This window comes from Ovis canadensis, chromosome 10, assembly GCF_042477335.2.
Source record: "Ovis canadensis isolate MfBH-ARS-UI-01 breed Bighorn chromosome 10, ARS-UI_OviCan_v2, whole genome shotgun sequence".
NCBI lineage: Eukaryota > Metazoa > Chordata > Mammalia > Artiodactyla > Bovidae > Ovis > Ovis canadensis.
The window spans coordinates 25,315,479-25,333,809 of NC_091254.1; the positions used below are offsets into that span (position 1 = coordinate 25,315,479).

Sequence of the window (18,331 nt, forward strand, 5' to 3'; positions counted from 1 at the left end):
TCTCCAAACTTCTGATCAGTCTCCACAGGAAGCCGCTTCCTGCCAGTTGAGTCTGCGCCTCACCTACAACTTTCCACAGAACAGAGAATGAGAGCTGTGCTGAGTGGCATGTCCAGTCACATCCAGTTTGGCTGCACCCACGAGGAGCAGATGAGTCGCTCTTTCTTGTCTCCATTTCAGAAACAGACGATGTGCCGGAACAATAAAGCCTCTCTTCGTCTGGGACTATGACCCCACTGACACTGGCGTGAAACATACGCTTTGAGCAGATAGCCCCGTTCACACTCTAGTCATTTTGAAAGCTCCTACTACATTCACGGCTTTGCGCCCGAAACTGAGGAAGCAAAGATGAATAAAATATGGTCCTTTCCCTCTGGGGGTTCTGACATACCATGCCAGACTTCTATGAGGTTAAAATATCAAAGCCTTTCTCTTCTGTAATGCAGAATCCACACACTCAGCTTAGCCACCAACAGGTGATGCAACATTACTAAATGCATGGAAAAATGTTCCATACCCAAAGGAGCCAAGCCTTGACCCTGACTCTCCAGGCTCTGAGAAATCAGAGATGAGGTCCATTCCAACATCAGAGACCCAGGGAGAGAAAGCCTGAAGTTGAGTGGGTTGTCACCACATTCTGGAATGCGCAAAGACTACAAATTCCCAGAGTTAGAACCAAAATCATTCCTTTGGCCCGGAAGGGGCAAAGTCACTGTCAAAGAGATATTTGTCAAGTGAGTGAATGAGTGAATAAATGAATGAATGAGAAAAAATAAAAGAGCTAAAGTAAGTGGCAGGGTAAAGTCTCCGGTAAATCCAATAGTTTGTACCTTGTCCACCCTTTCTAAACTCTAATATCTGGGGTTGCCCATGTGACCAATGAAATTGGTGGACTGAAAGGCTGAGCCAAAGATGGGTTCAATATTAGGAGACTAAGCTCAATGGTAAAGATGAGCAACAGAGAACAAATCAGTGAATTTAGTTCAGGGTTAGTGTTTGGCCCCTCAGGTGTCAGCTGAACATGGATTATTCATTAGATAATACAATTGCTCTCAATAAAAGGCACAGCAGGAATGCTGGATGGCTTTCAATATCCTCGTTTGACTATTTGGACCCTTTGGGCATGTGTGCTCTGTGAGAAACTAAATGTGATTTCTCAGAAAGTTTGCCCAGATACAGCTTTTTAGCATAGCTATCAAATTGGCCCAAATATATCAATCTTTTCGCATGCTTTCCATTCAGTTTCGGTAACTGTCTCCAAGAAGTTAGATTCCAAAAACCAGAATCAAGGATGCAGGCTCCTCAATGGCCAAGGAATGAGAGGTGGGTCACCAGGAGGCCTTGTGCGGTGAATTCATTCTCCAAATGCTGGGCCCAGCCCCCCCGAAGCCTGGGTCCCACAAGCCACTTCCGGCACAAGCCTGCACAAGCCACTTCCTGCACAAGCCTGCACAAGCCACTTCCTGCACAAGCCTGCACAAGCCACTTCCTGCACAAGCTGCACAAGCCACTTCCTGCACAAGCCTGCACAAGCCTGCACAAGCCACTTCCCTACTGTTGTTGACTTGTCTCTGCTGTTCAGATGGGTTGATGAAGACTCTTAGTCCTCTGCATCTCAAAGTGGCACCAGGAGGACTTCCCTGGGGGTCAGCGGATGGGAACCCACCTGCTGGTGCAGGGGGCACGGGCTCAATCCCTAGTCCGGGTAGATTCCACATATCGCAAAGCAACTAAGTGCGCCAAAACCACTGAGCCTGCTCTCTAGGGCCCGAGAGCCACGGATATGGAATCCAAGCACCGCAACTGCTGAACCCCTCAAGCCCTGGAGCCTGCAAGCTGCAACTCCTCAGCCCAGGCGCTGCAGCTTCTGATGCCTAGGCACCTAGAGCCCGTGCTCCACAACAAGAGAAGCCACCGCAATAAGTCCATGCTCCACAACTGGAGAGTAGCCCCCAGCTGCCGCAACTACAGACAGCCTGCATGCAGCAAAAAAGACCCAGGCAACCAAAAAAAAAAAAATTTTTTTTAAGTAGCACCAAGAGGTCCCCAGGGGTCCAGTGGTTAAGACTCCATGTTTCCACTGCAGGGGGCACAAGTTCAATCCCTGGTCAGGGAACTAAGATACCAGCAGGGCCAAAAAAAAAAAACAGTAGCCCTAGGAACCTGGTTATCAGGTAACTTATATGGAAATGATCATTTCATGTGCAAGGCAGATGTGTGTGCTTCTGCCCTGCCTTAGGCATATGCAAAATTTACAGAGTATCAACACTGCAAAGCCACTCTTTAAAACACAGTACCTGCTCTAATTCTGTTCAAATGTCCGAAATGATGGTTGGCACAGTCCTCCTGTAATTGATTCCAGAAAGCTCCTATCAACTCCCTTGCAGATGCTTTCAGTCCTGAGTATTTCCAGAAAGAATGGGACTTTTCTCTGAACAGCCTGCCAGCTGGTCTGAGCAGAGCAGCTGCAGATTTTTAAATGCCATATGTACTCGAGTACCCTCCCAGCTTCCCCGCCTCCCCTGCCACAATTTTGAGAAGGGAGTTGTTTTTTATTTTCTTCTACACCAGTTTCGCCAAGACCGCTCTGGTCAAAAGCAAGTTACAAAAACAATGAAAAGTGTTAATGCTTTTAGTGATTTGAACATCAAAGTGGATTTTCACCATTTTCTGCCTGAACTGCTGTCTGTGTTCGAGGATCCGTCTAACCCATGAAGACTCACCAAGGCTGTTTTGGTGAAGGTAAGAGGAAAGGTAATGTCTATTTCATGGGACAAGTAGCCTAAGAGGCTTCCCCGATGAATCAGCGGTAAAAAAAAAAAAAATCTGCCTGCAGTGCCGGAGATGCAGGAGACTTGGATTCCGTCCCTGAATCAGGGAGATCCCCTGGAGGAGGAAATGGCGACCCACTCCAGTTTCTTGCCTGGAAAGTCCCACAGACAGAGGAGCCTGGCAGGCTACAGTCCACGGAGACACCAAGAGTCGGATATGACTGAGCAACTGAACACAAACGGTAGGCTGAGAATGACCTTGTGTGTAATTGTCTGTGCCCTCCATTCTCCTTGGAATAACTGAGGCAGGGAGCTGGGTGGAATATTGCTTTGTGGTCTTGGCATCACCGCCTCCTACCAGCACACGAGATTTTTCCACTTTGTGCGGGAATGAAAATAAAATAGCGAGGTCCCAGCTATCTCTGATACAAGTCTAGAATAGCAACTAGAGGAATAAACAGCTCCAACGACTCTTGCTTTGCTCTTTCAGGTAGAATCCTATTACATTTAAAAGTATCCTTTGAAATTCTGATTAGTTGGAAGCCTTTGAAAGTAGACACTTATGCAGCAGCTGAGCTAAAGCAGAATTCTTTTGCCATCTGACAGCTCCCCAGCCTTTTGACCCTATACTCTCTGGAAGCTTCTGGTCAGCCTCCTGTCTCCAGGACCAGGCATCTTGGAGCTCACTGAGGTCCAAGCCCCCTCCTGATGGACATAAGACCCTGAGGGCAAAGGGCAGAACTAGTCATGTTAGGAAAATCGTTATACAAATAGATCTGAGAGAACAGATAGTTCCAATCTAAACACAACCAAAGGGACCGTCACTTATCCATTCATCCTACAAATGTTCACTGAGCATCTACTACTCACCAAGTCCCGAAAGGATATGATATAGAGGAAACCAGATATGGCCCCTGCCCTCTAGAAACTTACAGTCTGGCGGGCGAGACAGGTATTATGCAGGGGATCCCATAAACCATGAATAACAGCTGCCGAGGCTAGAGTGACAAAGCGGGGTCCATGGGGTCCTAAAGGAAATCAGTCCTGAATATTCGCTGGAAGGACTGATGCTGAAGCTGAAACTCCAATACTTTGGCCACCTCATTTGAAAAGACCCTGATGCTGGGAAAGATTGCAGGCAGGAGGAGAAGGGGATGACAGAGGATGAGATGGATGGATGGTATCACCGACTCGATGGCCATGAGTTTGAGCAAAATGCGGGAGTTGGTGATGGACAGAGAGGCCTGGCGTGCTGCAGTCCATGGGGTAGCAGAGAGTCGGACACGACTGAGCAACTGAGCTGAACGGATGAGGTCCTGAGTGTATATGCTGAGGGTTTTAACTGAGCCAGGGAAGGCTTCCAGAGAAGGCTCTGCCCTGAGATCCAGAAGACGAAGACAGGAAGGAAGGAAACGAGAAGGGGGAAGGCCTTCACAGTGGAAGATGTCAAGGTCCTGGGCGCCATCCAGCCTGCACAGACGCCAGATGCTGACAAAGCTGCCTCCCTTAGGCTGACAGTCTGAACTGCCTGGGGCTGACGGCATCTCAGCTGTTTTTCCTCGTATTTTATAAGCATCTGCTCTGGGTAAGACACTTTATGCACATTATTACATCCATTCCTTACAGCATCCCTGGCATCTCAGCAGTGCTCACATATGCCAGCCGAAACAGGTGGAGGATTGGATTTGGCTTGTAGGTCATAGTCTGCAGGATCGTGGCATGGGATACATGTGTAGTGGCTGGAGTGAGAGCAGCCATCTCCGACCATGAGGTAAAAGTATCTACCGAGGGTGTTAGAGAAATAAGCTAGAAGGAACCCGATTCCCTGGTTCTCACAGGGCTACCCTGTGAGCCAGGGAATGAAGGTGTAGAGAGGTTGAACAGCATACCTGAAGCCAACCAGCAAGTGAGAGGCTGAGCCAGGACGTGCATCTGGGCCTATGTGACTTTGTAGTCTGTGCTAAAATATGGGCAACAGTTTATCCACAACTGTCTTATTAAGTACTACACACACACACACACATGTATATACACACACACACACCCCCTTAAATGCTAGAAGACTGGCCACATCAACACTCCACCTTCTCCTCTCCAGGAATAACAGCCCCAAGCCTCCAAGAAAGCACCCCGGCCTGCACCCTGGAACAGCCGCACCATTGCCTGAAGCACAAGAGTGGGCAAAGCTCCTAGCAAGGGATCAGCTGCAACTGCCGGGCAATGGTGCAGTCAAGTTGCAGGGTTTTCTCACAGCTCTTTAATTTTCAATTACTGTGTTTCTTCCAATTTGACTCCCAAATTTTACAAGCTGGGCTTACGGATTTACCCAAGGAATTCAGCAGTCAGTCCCTCGGACAGAAGACATGGAGTCCTGGGAAGAGTTATTAATACTAAAGGGCGGGAGAGGCTCACCCAATACCACTGATTTCAGGGACAACGTCTGATTGAGACCTAAACCCTACCCCATTCCCCAAAAAAAGTGCTAAAACTCAGAGCACCTGCATTCACACTTTGTAAAACTCATTAGCATCTGTCTGTGCTGAGTTCCTGTGTGTCTAGCTGGCAGAGAGGTGGGACACTGCGTCCTGCCATGCCCAGAGCTTGTCAGTGACACTGACTTTCACTACAAGCCCCTCACCGCCTGTGGGTCACACAAAGGTCAACCCAAACTTTTAGTTGTGCCCTCAATTGATCGAGATGAGTAGAAAATTTCAGAGGTATATAGAGTATACTCACGGAAAATGCATGCTTCATTCCTAGTTAGATCTCTGATCTTATATTCTTCAATAGTCTCCTGAGCTGGTGAGTTGGACTTAACCACGTGTGAACGGTGTATTAGTCAGGATTAAACTTATTTGCAACTGACATTGACTTAAGCAACATAGAACTTTATTTCCCTCACATAAATGGAAACAAGAGGGCTCACAGGGTGGCTTTGTGAAAACCAGGCACTCAGGCTCCTTCAAGCTTATTTCTCTGCCATCCTCAGCACATGGCTTCTACCTCATGGCCCAATATGGCTGCTCTCCCTCCAGCCACCAGATATGCATCCCAGACCAGGGATGGGCAACCAATCACCCCCAAGTTAAATCCAACCCCCCTCAACCTTTTTTAGTAAATAAGATCTTCCTGGAACTCAGCCATACCCATTTGTTGACATATAGTCTGTAGCTATTTTCAAAGTTCAACACCAAAATTAGGTGTTTGCAACAGAGGTCATAAGGCCCACAGAACTGGAAATACAATCTGCTCTTTTACAGAAAAAGTTTTCTAACTCCTAGTCTAGACAGAAAAAGAAAGAAAGACAAACAAGGTCGTAAAAGCTATCCAGGTCATTTCCACAAAATCACACAGGACACTTATTCTCATATGCCAATGCCAGAACTTAGTCTTATAGCCATATCTAGCTACAGGAACAGCTGAGAAATTCTAGATGGCCATGCACCCAGCTAAGACTTAATGTTAGTTGCTCAGTCCTGCCAAACTTTTTGCAACCCCATGGACTTTGGCCCACTAGGCTCCTCTGTCCATGGAGTTCTCCAGGCAAGAATATTGGAGTGGGTTGCCATTCCCTTCTCCAGGGGATCTTCCTGATCCAGGGATCAAACTCAGGGCTCCTGCATTGCAGACGGATTCTTTACCATCTGAGCTATCAGGGAAGCCCAGCTAAGGTTTAAGGGTTGTATTACTGAGGCAGAAGCGGTGAAGGGATGTGAGACTTTGATTTGCCCAACTCACCCTTCAGGGATATTGTTTGTGCCTCAACTCAGGACCTGAACAAAGAGAGGCTGATCAGCCTTCTTGGCCCCCATCCCTGGTCCACAGACTGATTCTGGCCCCTGGGTGTTTGCTCTGAGACAGGGCAGAAGGCATGGGAAGAGGTCTGCATGAAGTCAAGCCCCTGGCAGAGCTGCCCAGCTGGCTTCTGAGCCACTGCTGGTTTCGCCTGGACTTTACAGAGAGGGTCCCCTCTTGTGGCAGGCGACCGGGACCCAGACTCTCACATCAGTCACATGGGAGGAACAACTTTAAAAAGGAGAGGATCTGGGAGGTGCAGGCAGAGATAGCTAGAGATGCAAGAGAGAGGCCTGGAGACAGCTTTAAGGTGAGTGTAAAACTCTGTACACAAATACAGGTGTCAAAGATCTCTTCTGTTTTCTCCTTTAAGTTCAGCTCTAAAACACCGTCCTCCTGAACTGGTCAGGAGCTCCCTGAGGTCAGAATTGGGTGTCCTCGGCAGTTCAAGCAGAGGTCCCTCTGGCTTCTGCAGGCATCGCTCACATCAGTGAGTCACATCAGTTTCAGCAGGACATCAGACACTGGGACATCAGCTAGTCCCTTCCTTCCGGTGAGGCTGGCAGACCCAGAGAGCCAGCCTCTCCTTGCCCCCCACGGCGTGATCCCCTCCCAAGGGCCTGGCCGCCTGTTTGTTCGCTATCAGAGCGACACCACCGAAGGCACCCCCATCCACACCCCCAAACCTACCCCTCTCTTTCCTCTCTGGTTCTTCAAGCAGCTTCTGTTTTCTGCCCAGGTTTGCACCTCACAATCAAGGAAACACCACGATCTTGACTTGTGTAAACAGAAAGTAGTAAGAAAAAGTGTGAGTGTGTGTTCCTCGCCATCGGTAGTGTCTGACTCTTTGGGACCCCGAGGAAAAAGAGTAAAACTTGGTTTGTAGAGAGAGTGAGGGCCAGGTTTAACATCTGTGTTTTAGTATCTCCCCTAGGCCGTATGTGCCGGTGGCTCAGAGGTTAAAGCGTCTGCCTCCAAAGCTGGAGACCCGGGTTCAGTCCCTGGGTTGGGAAGATCCCCTGGAGAAGGAAATGGCACCCCACTGCAGTACTCTTGCCTGGAGAATCCCATGGATGGAGGAGCCTGGTAGGCTACAGTCCGCGGGGTCGCAAAGAGTCAGACACGACTGAGCAACTTCACTTTCACTGTAGGCCGTATGTAGACCATTTGCATGTCGTTGTGGATCTCCTTCGGAGAAGGCAATGGCACCCCACTCCAGTACTCTTGCCTGGAAAATCCCGTGGACAGAGGATCCTGGTGGGCTGCAGTCCATGGGGTTCACTAAGAGTTGAACACGACTGAGCGACTTCAGTTTCACTTTTCACTTTCATGCACTGGAGAAGGAAATGGCAACCCACTCCAGTGTTCTTGCCTGGAGAATCCCAGGGACGGGGGAGCCTGGTGGGCTGCCGTCTATGGGGTCACACAGAGTCGGACACGACTGAAGTGACTTGGCAGTGGCAACAGTGGATCTCGTTAGGTCTTCACCCCAGGCTGGATGTCCTCCTGCGGGTGTGTGACTGTGTGAGGTGGAATGACGGAGGTCCAGGGGAGCGGCGGACAGCTCGAGCGCCCCCTGGAGGCATGTCTGCAACCAGCCTGGACTTGCTCGGATTGGTGGGGGCGGGGGGGGGGGCAGGGGGGCGGAGAGGGTGGGTGTGAGTGTGAGTGTGTCTGTGCGTGCGCGCGCGCTCAGTCACTCAGTTAAATTTAAGCCTATCCTAAAACAGTCATTTGTATTTCAAGTCCTTGTTGTCAACAGAAATTGATGACTGCTAAGTGGTAAATATCCAGACATCATTGATAGATGGGGCGGGATCTCAACCTGCGGCGTAGCATAAGCAGAGTTCATATTCAGCCGGTGCACAGCAAGAAAAGCCATGCCAGCTGTTAAAAGACTGAAATCCACTACACGATGGGTAAACATCCACTGCTGTGGACTTCCGAGGGCCACCCTAGCCTCTTCCCAGGGACCCCATGGTTAGCAGTTAAAGAATCCTTGTCTGCTCAGCCAGAAGCCTGTAGATCCTGCTCCCATTCTGATAGGTCAGTTGCCAAATATTTTGAAATAGCCCTAGATGAGAATGTTTGGAAGAGGGAGAAACTTGAGGGGAGGAGAAGGCTCATTTCTGGGGTCACCATGCACAGTTGTGCAGGCTGTTCGCTGTACAAGTTCTCCTGACTGAGGTAGCCAACGGTGAACTGAGTTAAAGCCTGTGCTCTGCTTGCCAAACCGTGTGCCCTGACATGGGCCTGCATTCATCCAAAGAAAGGAGAGCCTTTTTCTCATCTGCACAAAGGTGCTGTGTGTTCTAGCAGCCGGCTCCCTTCAGACGCTACTGTGTTTCAATCATCCAGGCCTGAGTGGAAGAGGCCTCGCCTAGGGGGTGCTATAGATCTGGGAATCAGAAGGAGACACAAGAGAATTTTGGAGCAGAACAAAACCCTTCAAAAAGATGATGGTTGCAGAGAATGAAGGAGCGCGAGCATACACAAACCTGAGTCCTACCTGGGGACTGAAAGACAGTTTGTTTACAACAGAGAGAATGATGGAGCGGGGGAGAACCAGCTGGAGAAGTGACAGGATAGCTTTGTTTCCTCCTGCTCTAGGAGATCATAGCTGGGTCTCCAAACAAGGTGCCCAACTAAAAGACACAGAGGAACGCTCAGGAGAGGGGCCGGGGCTGGCGACGGAGAAGCTGAGGTCTTCACACGTGGAAACCTCAAAGAGCCCCCGGGAGGACAAAGGGACCAAAGGAGCAGATGTTTCTGGAGAGCGAGATGATGGTCAAGTTGGGGTATAACTCCATATACTAGAAAGTGCACCTTTAGAACTGAATTTCACTGTTTCCCTTCCCATGAACCAGCTGGGAGCCCTTGCAGGCATTATTTAATTTCTCTGAGCCTCAGTTTCTTTGAAATTTGTCATAATAATATCTGCTTTATAGAGCAGTTGAATTAAATTAAGTATGTGAACGGCCTAGCACAATATGTGGCACGAATCAAGTGTTCCGCACTATAACCATTATTAGAAATATGACTGCTGTTATTATCGAGGGCTGCATTCTAAGTCTTGGGAATACCTGCAGAGCAGAACAGGATACACGGTGAGCCAGCCAGGACATATATAAAAGGATGCGCAATAAGGGACAAACATTCCGAGACGCGTGCAGGCCTGGGTCCCATTCTCCGAGAGACGAGATTTAATGTATGACGGTGATCTTGATAAATGGCATGTAATATGAGCTTATCTAGGAATGAACTAGAATCACATCTAAGCCAGGTTTGGCATCAAGAGACCTGAGAACAGGGAAGTGGTGACACCAGAGAAAACCTGATGAAGAAGACAGACGCCGATGACCAAGCCCAGATCCTGGAACTGCCTTGAAGATCCCGGAGCTGCCAAGGGATGAATGGGAGGCAGCCAGCCCTGCCCCAGGGAGCTGGAATCCATCTGCACGTTCTCAGGGAAGAGGGGTGAAACGTTTCCCCGGACGGAACCCGGAGCAGGTAGAAGGAGCAGGCCATCCTTCCAGTCTGGAACTGAGGCATTGCATCGGTGGCATCCCGACTTCCTGGGAGCGCTGTCCAAGGCCCAGCTGCCTCTTGTCCTGGCCTGAGCAGACTTGAGATGTCACGTCATCGTTGGGTTGAACCTCAGACCCCGGGTCTGCCCTGACGACCTCTCCCAGTCCACACTTAATTGAATTAACCAGGAGTCTTCGGTGTATGTGTGGGAGTAGGGCAATGAAGGACATCTGTTTCATTTATTCATTCCAACACAGATTTATTGGTGACCTCTTTATGCCAGACTCTGAGGATACAGCAGTGAGCAACCCCCTCTCTGATGCCTGTCTGGCCTCTAGCTCCTCCATCCCCAGCTGAGCAGATCTGTGCCTGCCTTCCTTTACCTGCCCCCTACCTCTTGGAGCGAAGGCACTGAAAACCTTCCCGTGGACTTCAGCTCTAACCTGTCTCTTGCCTTTCAGCAGCTGTCCAGCTACTTCCCTGCCTTCATCATCTCCTGCTCACTACATCTGTCTGAAAAACCAGCCCAGCGTCCCTTTAGTTTAAGCCTCCCCATCAGCGTAAACTGGACTTAATGTACACAATGCTTCACTATTGGTGAAGGGCTTCTGTGTTCCTTATATTGCAGAACCCTCACCTCAACTCTGAGATCGGTGGGAATTACCCTCTTCATTTAACAAATTCAGAAACAAAATGCCTAGACCAGGATACCAGCATCCTGGCTCCTCAAATTCTCTACATTCTAACTTAAAATAATGTAGCGCTTCCCAGGTGGCGCTAGTGGTAAAGAACCCTCCTGCCAATGCAGAAGACGTAAGAGTCAGGTTCGATCCCTGGGTCAGGAAGATCCCCTGGAGAAGAAAATGGCAGCCCATTCCAGTATTCTTGCCTGGGAAATCCCATGGACAAGGGAGGCTGGCAGGCCCCAGTCCATGGGGTTGCAAAGAGTCGGACACGACTGAAGCAACTTAGCACGAAAGCATACCTCACCTACTTCCAAAAAAGATGTGACTATTATATTATTCATCTTGAATAGGAGATATTTTATTTTCTGGGTCTTTTAGATATTGACAAGTAGAGTTTGGGAAGTACACAGTGGCAGTTATCCCTACCCTATGCTTATTCCCAAGTCCCAAGTCTGGCCTAAAATGACCCCTCTTTCTCACAAGGAGCTCCCCGAGCCAACGCCTCACTTTTTCCCTCATGTTTGCTTATTTATTTGGCTGTTCCAGGCCTTAGTTGCAGCATGTGCAATCTAGTTCCCTGACCAGGGATCGAACCTGGGCCCACTGCTTTGGGAGCACACAGTCTTAGCCACTGAATCACCAGGGCAGTCCCTCTTCCCCTTTCTTAACTGAGCTCCTAGAACCTGATCTTCTTTCCTGGGCATTTAGCTCTATTATCATCATATATCATCATGCTATCATTTTATTATCACTATTTATTACTAACCCATCACACTGAAAGTATGCAATAATACAGCCGTCCTCCCCACTAACCATTAACATCTCTTATACCCCAGGGCCTCCCACGAGAGACAGCACCACAATAATGACCTAAATACTCCTGGTTCGGTTCTTCCTAAAAATCACTCATGATCCCCTCTTTATTGACAATCCTGCAAGATAAAAAATCATTCATTCTCCAAAGTTTCCGGTAGTGCCCACACCCACATTCATATTGTGCTCTGTATTTCTTTGCCTGTCCTGACCACATGATCATAACCCCCAAAAGGCAAATGGTTTAACCCAACTGCTAAGCCCGCAGCAGAGCATACTTCCACACTCTGAAAGTTGCTTAGTAAAATGTTTTTGAGCCTGGTAGTCAGTTGACGGTGGTAAAAGTAAAAGCCATTAGGACTGTGATTAATGAAGATACCTATATGCAAGTTTCCCCAAGCACCAGTGAGAGGACGTGTAATTCCATTACCAATACTCAATCTTTCACTCTTGGGGGATTTCCTCACTAATTAGTCTGAAGCTGTAATTTAGCCTATACTTTAAGGAATGTGGCACATGGGGACACTTCTAATTTATTTCTGACCTTCCTTGAATTTAGAGGCACATATGCCTTTGACCGGCATTTCTCCCAACTGCTATTTTCTTGCTACAAAAAAAAAAAGTAACAATTGTCCAATACTTGAGAAAGGGAGACCAGCTCAGACTATGTACCCTGGCACTCAGCCTGTCTAAAGGTTTTGTCCAGCCCTCTTGCTGTTCCTTCAAGCCTGCCATCTAATAACCATGCAGAATGAGATCTGTACTAGATTACAGGGTCTTTGAAATGAAAGAGGAAATGTAAGCAGAAGTGAAGTCGGCACACCAATGCACAATTTGCTGTATTCCTTCTTCCTTCTGCCGTGTCAAGGAGAAAGTTCCAGATGGCGGCTTCTCCATCAGTCTGGGTCCCCAAGGAAAGACAACAAATCCCCCAGCCTTACTGAGATGGATATGCAGAGTAAGCAAGAAACATACCTGTGGTTTTAAGTCACTAAGATCTGGGGGGCTGCTTGTTGGTGAAGCGTAACCTAGCCCATCCTGACTGCTACAATTATCCCAAATTAAGGAACTCCCATCACAGACTTCAACAAGTTATATTTTGCTATTGCCCCCTGAATTTCCTCCTGGAAGCCTAGCTCTTCACTTGACCTCAGTGAGCAGCCTTTCTCATCCCTATAGATTCTACAGCTCCTTAGCACCATAATCCCCCTCCAAAAATGTTCTACTCCTGATAGTCCACTCCTGGAAAAAGCCACTCCAGTCCTCCTCTTCCAAAAGTCCAGCAAAAGCCTCCACAGGGTTAGATGGAAAGGTGTATAATCCATCACATACCCTACATTGTTCCTTCCCCCTAGCTCCCAGCCCTGGAGGGTCCAGGGCCCGGCAGGGCCCCCCGCCACACAGGGAACAGGAGTCACCCAGTCGCCATGTCCTGACAGCTTGTCACATTATTTTGCTCTGTGGGAGCTCTGATCCCTCCATCCAATCCCTCCATAGACCACGGGCCATACAAGTCCCTTCAGGGAAAGCAAAGCAAGATTGATGCCCTGCAAACGGCCAGCCATGCCCAGGAGGGCTCTGGGTTCAATGCACGGAGAGGCCCATTCTTCCCCACCTCAGGTTCCCACACTGGAGGCCAAAGCCGGAGCTCAGAGCCAGGACAGCAAGAATTCAACCTTTATTTATCTTGGAACACAAATAAGCCACCACACTCCCCTAACCACTCTAGCCCCCTCCCCTCCCCTCCTCAAGGTCACTCTGAAGGCCCTGGGCCTTCTTGAGCTAACCAGTGAGTCATAGTGCCCTTTGCACAGAGGAGCGGGATCAAGAGAGGATTCTGAAAGGTTGGGGAAGAAATATACTCATTTCCACATTGGCTGCAGAGCCGCCCATCTCTTAATCCTACTCCCACCAGTGTTCTTCTTTCTCCTCTGTGCTCAGTCGTGTCTGACTCTGAGACCCCGTAGACTGTAGCCCTGCAGGCTCCTCTGCCCACAGGATTCTCCAGGCAAGAATACTGGAGTGGGTTGCCATGCCCTCCTCCAGGGGACCTTCCCAACCCAGGGATCCAACCTCTATCTCCTTTCTTGCCTCTCCTGCATTGCAGGTGGATTCTTTACCGCTGAATTATGGGGGAAGCCCTTCTTTCCCCACTAGTCCCTGTTAAAGCAAATTGTGTATGAGCCCTGAGGCTGAGTTAGGCTGACCACAGATCAGCATTAATGCCCCTGGTCATATGCATCTCAGTTCCTGCAGTTAAAAGCCGCCAATGGGTTTAAACCTAAGAGCAGAGTGCTGGGGACCGTCAAGCAGTACATATAAGAATGACTTCATCTAAATTCCCTGAGAGATTTCATAGACCAAAGCACCTCTGAAGGACAAAAAGACAACTGTAAAATTACCTGAAAATAAATGCTTCTAAAGTGTTCAAAAAGAATCCAGGGTGAGGGGGACAAGGAGGCCGATAACTAATCCATCAGCTCATTTTTTTTTTTTTATCCCACCTCTAGACTTTTTTTTTCCAAGGCCTCAGCCTGTCACCATGCAGTTTATCAGCTGTCACTCCATCTCGATTCTGGGTGACATGAGATCAATGGCCTAAAACTGCTGTCAGATCTGCAGAGAAATTTATAACACCAGGCTCTGCCGTATCCTGCCTGGGCCCGGGTCCCAGGGCTCTGAGGGAGAGGCCGACTTCATTTCCATTTCAAAAGTGGATTGTGACCCACTTGGAACCAGAGAGTTCAAGCCATCAGATGCAAAGGAAGGCCTGGGTCAGAAGTCTTGCACACTTACACTCACCAAACAATGACTTTGAGGAATGGAAAAAAAAAAAAAGACTAGTCAATGATTAAAATTCTCTCTGCCTGGATAAGGCTCTAGCTTCCTGCTTAATTTCTTTGGGGATTTATTAATATCAAAAGCTAAAATTTGCAGCAACATGTTTTAGACTCTGAAAGCAATTAGTTCATCCCATTTATTTAACTGCAGAATTCTTGTGCATGATTTGAGCAGAGATTTATGGGGGTTTTGCTTCTCATGGAAGGTTCCTTTGGTTTTCTATAACCTTTCTTTTCCATCATAAACTCTGTAATTGGTTTTAATTTGGTCTCAAAGTGGCCAGGCTTCCCTGGTGTCTCAGATGATAAAGAATCCATCTGCAATGCAAGATACCTGAGTTGGGAAGATCCCCTGGAGAAAGAAATGGCAACCCACTCCAGTATTCTTGCCTGGAGAATCCCATGGGCAGCGGAGCCGTGGGGTCGCAAAGAGTCAGACACGACTGAGCGACCAACACTTTCACTTTACAAAGTGCCCATGAACCAGAAACAAGATCCCAGGAGCCCAAGTCATATCCCATACCCCGCACTTTCTAACCAAAGGGTTCCAGAAAAAAAATTTTTTTTTATCTTGGCCACGCCAAGAGATGTGCAGGACCTTAGTTCCCCAACCCACGGGTGTGATCAAACCCATGGCCCCAGCTTTGGGAGCTCTGGCTCAGAGTTAACCACTGGACCTTCAGGGAAGTCCCTCCATGGAAATTCCAAATGCCTCCCTGCCATAGGAAATCCTGGGGTGATAAGGGGGAGGCCAGCTCTCTTCCCTCAACCTCACCCCAAGATGACGCCAGCTATGGAACCGCTCCATGCCCACCACCATTTGGCTGGACAGATGCCCAACAGAAGGCACGCTGAGGGGACTCCAGACTTGCCCCTGGCTAAACCCAGAGAAACCTCAGCTTTCTGAGCAAAAAGAAAACCCTCCCTCTCACTGCTATCCACCCGCTTTCTGCTTGCAACCAGACATCCAAGAGGAGGTCCCCAGAGGAACGGTATTCTGCAGAGGACCAGTCATGGCTGGAGCTTCACCAACCAGCTCCTCCCACACCACTGGCCTTGGCAACCTCTGACTCACAGAGAAGGCAGCACTGAACCATCAGGAATCATAGTCCTCTGGCTGAACGCACACAGCAGGCACCATCTCAGCCCACACCTCCCTGTGCTGAGTCTCATGGGAATCCGCTGGAACGCTGACCCCCAGTTCACAAGGGCACCTTGAGACAGTAGCCTTTCACCTTCCTCCCAGACCAAAGTCCACCAGTTCAGGCTTATTGCTCCCTTCCCTGCCTCTCCTTCCCTCTCCCTCTGTTCTGGTGACCCCTCTGATCTCAGGGGTGACATCTTTCAACAGCCCCCCATTGCCTTAAGAATAAAAGTGACATTCCTTAACGTGGCGTGGGAAGTGCCTGCACACCCGTCCTGGCTTTCTTCATCTTTCTGCGGTACCCCAGCCCCTCATGGCCCCCTGCACTCCAGCCCTCCGACCCTCGTGCCTCTGAGTTTGTTGTTCCTTCAGCAAGAAGTCTCATTCACCTCCACTCTGCTTCCTCCCTTTCTACCCTTTAGCTAATTTCTACTTATCCTTCAAAACGCAGCTTAAATGTCACCTCCTCCAGGAAGCTTTCCCTGAGTGCCTCCAGTTCCCAGTGCAGTAAGCCCCGCCCCCTTCCCCTGGGCTCACCGGGCAGGAAGTGGGCCCCTGCACATGACCATGTATTCCACCCTGAAAGGACTGTGCGCAGCACCTGGGGACAGCAGCTGCACTTCTCACTCCCGTTCTGTCTCCTCCCTCTTGTCTCTCCCCTGCCTCTGGACTGGGCAGCAGTTTCTATCATTTCTTTTCTTCTTTTTCTAGATAACCTTTATATTAAAACCATTTCAATTTACAGGAAAATGGTTATGATAGCACAGAGAGTTCCCCTCAACTCCACACCGTTTCCCCTGCTATTAGCATCTTACACTGGGATGGTACAATGGTCACAATTCATGAGCCACGCTGATACATTGTTGTCATCTGAAGCCCATCCTTTACTGAGGTTTCCTTGGTCTCTCACTGGTGTCCTTTGGTTGTTCTGGGGTGCTCCATTGCCCTCAGTTGTCATGCCTCCTGCCCTGTTTCTCTTAAGAGGGACAGCTTCTCAGACTTCCCTTGTTTTTGATGACCTTGTCACTTTCGAGGAGTCCTGGTAGGGTATTTTGTAGGATATCCTTCAGTTTGTGTTTGCCTGATGTTTTTCTTATAATTAGACCAGGATTCTGTGTTCTGGAGGTGAAGCACCATTTTCATCGCATCTTATCAAGGGTGCATACTACACACATGATCTGTCCGCGCTGATGCTGACCCTGATCTTGCGGAGGAGGAGATGTTCTTCCATTTTCTGCGTGTAAAGTCCCTCGTTCTCCCTCCTTCCCACACTGTCCTCTTAGGAGGGACGTGCACAGCTCACAGCTGAGGACGGGGGCTTCTTCTCAGCCTCCTAGAAGGGAGAGTAGCTACATAAACTACATGAAAGATTGGTCTCTTCTCTCCCATTTATTGATATCACTGTGGATCGTTTGTTTCCTTTTTTAAGTCCCTTGTCCCATGACACATACCAGAGTCTGGTACTGAGTGAGTTCTCCATAGGGTTTGTTGAGAGAATGAGGGTATATGAAGCCAGTGATCTGTGTCCCTTCAAAATTCTTATGTTGAAACCCTAGGTTCTAATACCACAGAATGTGGTGATATTTGGAGCCTGGGCCTTTAGAGAGGTTTTTCAGGTCAAATGAGGTCATAAGGGTGGGTCCTAATCCAATATAACAGGTGTCCCCTGTAAGAAGAGGAAGAGATACCAAGCAAGTGCACACAGAGAAAAGACCAGGTGAGGCTCCGCAAGCGAGGAGAGAGGCCTCAGGAGGAAGCAGTCCCACCTGCACCTTGATCTTGGCCTTCCAGCTTCCGGAACTGTTAGGAAATAAATCTCTGTTGTTTAAGCCGTGCAATCTATGACATCTGTTAGGGCGACCCTAGGAGGCTACACAGGATCAGACATCGTATCAGCTCCACGTAAATCATAGGAGGTCACCATGCTTCTGGGCATCCTAGGAGGGGCAGTCCTTTGGAATATTCTTCCCCCCTCCCCGAATTATGGATCACTGTCCATTAAATATTTGTACCTGTAAGTGGTTTCAGTGATGACACAAGGCTTCTGTGGAAATCTGTGGTGAAAAGTTTACGGAAAACTCCTTTCTTGCGACCATCTGATCTCTTAAACCAGAGAATAAGGCACCAAAAGATTTTGAAATGACATGAGGGCTCAAAAGTTACTTGAAGCCTCAATGACCATCTTTTTCCTTCTGGGGGATCTGTGCACCTACTACTATCTGTACACCTAATACTATCTACTATTAGTTCCAGAAAGGGGTCCAGGGTCAGGGACAGGAAACCAAAGCAATGTAAATAGGAAATGGGAGAGGTTTTATTTTTCTCTATTTTCTGAACAAATCCCTCACCTATAAGAGACTTAAGATTATATGGCCTATGATTTTTCTTCCCTTTTGCTTTAAAAAGAGATAATAACTACCATCATCAGGGTTTCCTAAGTACCTGATACGATATTATCTTACATAGTCCTTAAGACAGTCTTGAACATGAAAGTGAAATTGCTCAGTCGTGTCCGACTCTTTGCGACCTGGTGGACTGTAGCCCGCCAGGCTCCTCTGTCCATGGGATTCTCCAGGCAAGAATACAGTGGGTTGCCATTTGCTTCTCCAGGGGATCTTCCCAACCCGGGAATCGAATCCAGGTCTCCTGCATTGCACGCAGATGCTTTATCCTCTGAGCCACCAGGGAAGCCCTAAGTCTTACAAGATACTGTTATTATCCCCATTTTGCAGATGAAGCAACTAAGATACAGAA

At 48.6% G+C, this 18,331-nt stretch overlaps 1 long non-coding RNA gene across 1 annotated transcript; it reads left to right on the plus strand.

Annotated features, from left to right (window-relative positions):
- The first annotated feature begins 2,515 nt into the window (after positions 1-2,515).
- Positions 2,516-15,822, plus strand: LOC138446840 (uncharacterized). Its single transcript, XR_011259571.1, has 3 exons — positions 2,516-2,742; positions 2,837-3,013; positions 14,104-15,822. It is a non-coding gene; the product is annotated as an uncharacterized lncRNA (long non-coding RNA).
- Positions 15,823-18,331: the final 2,509 nt, after the last annotated feature.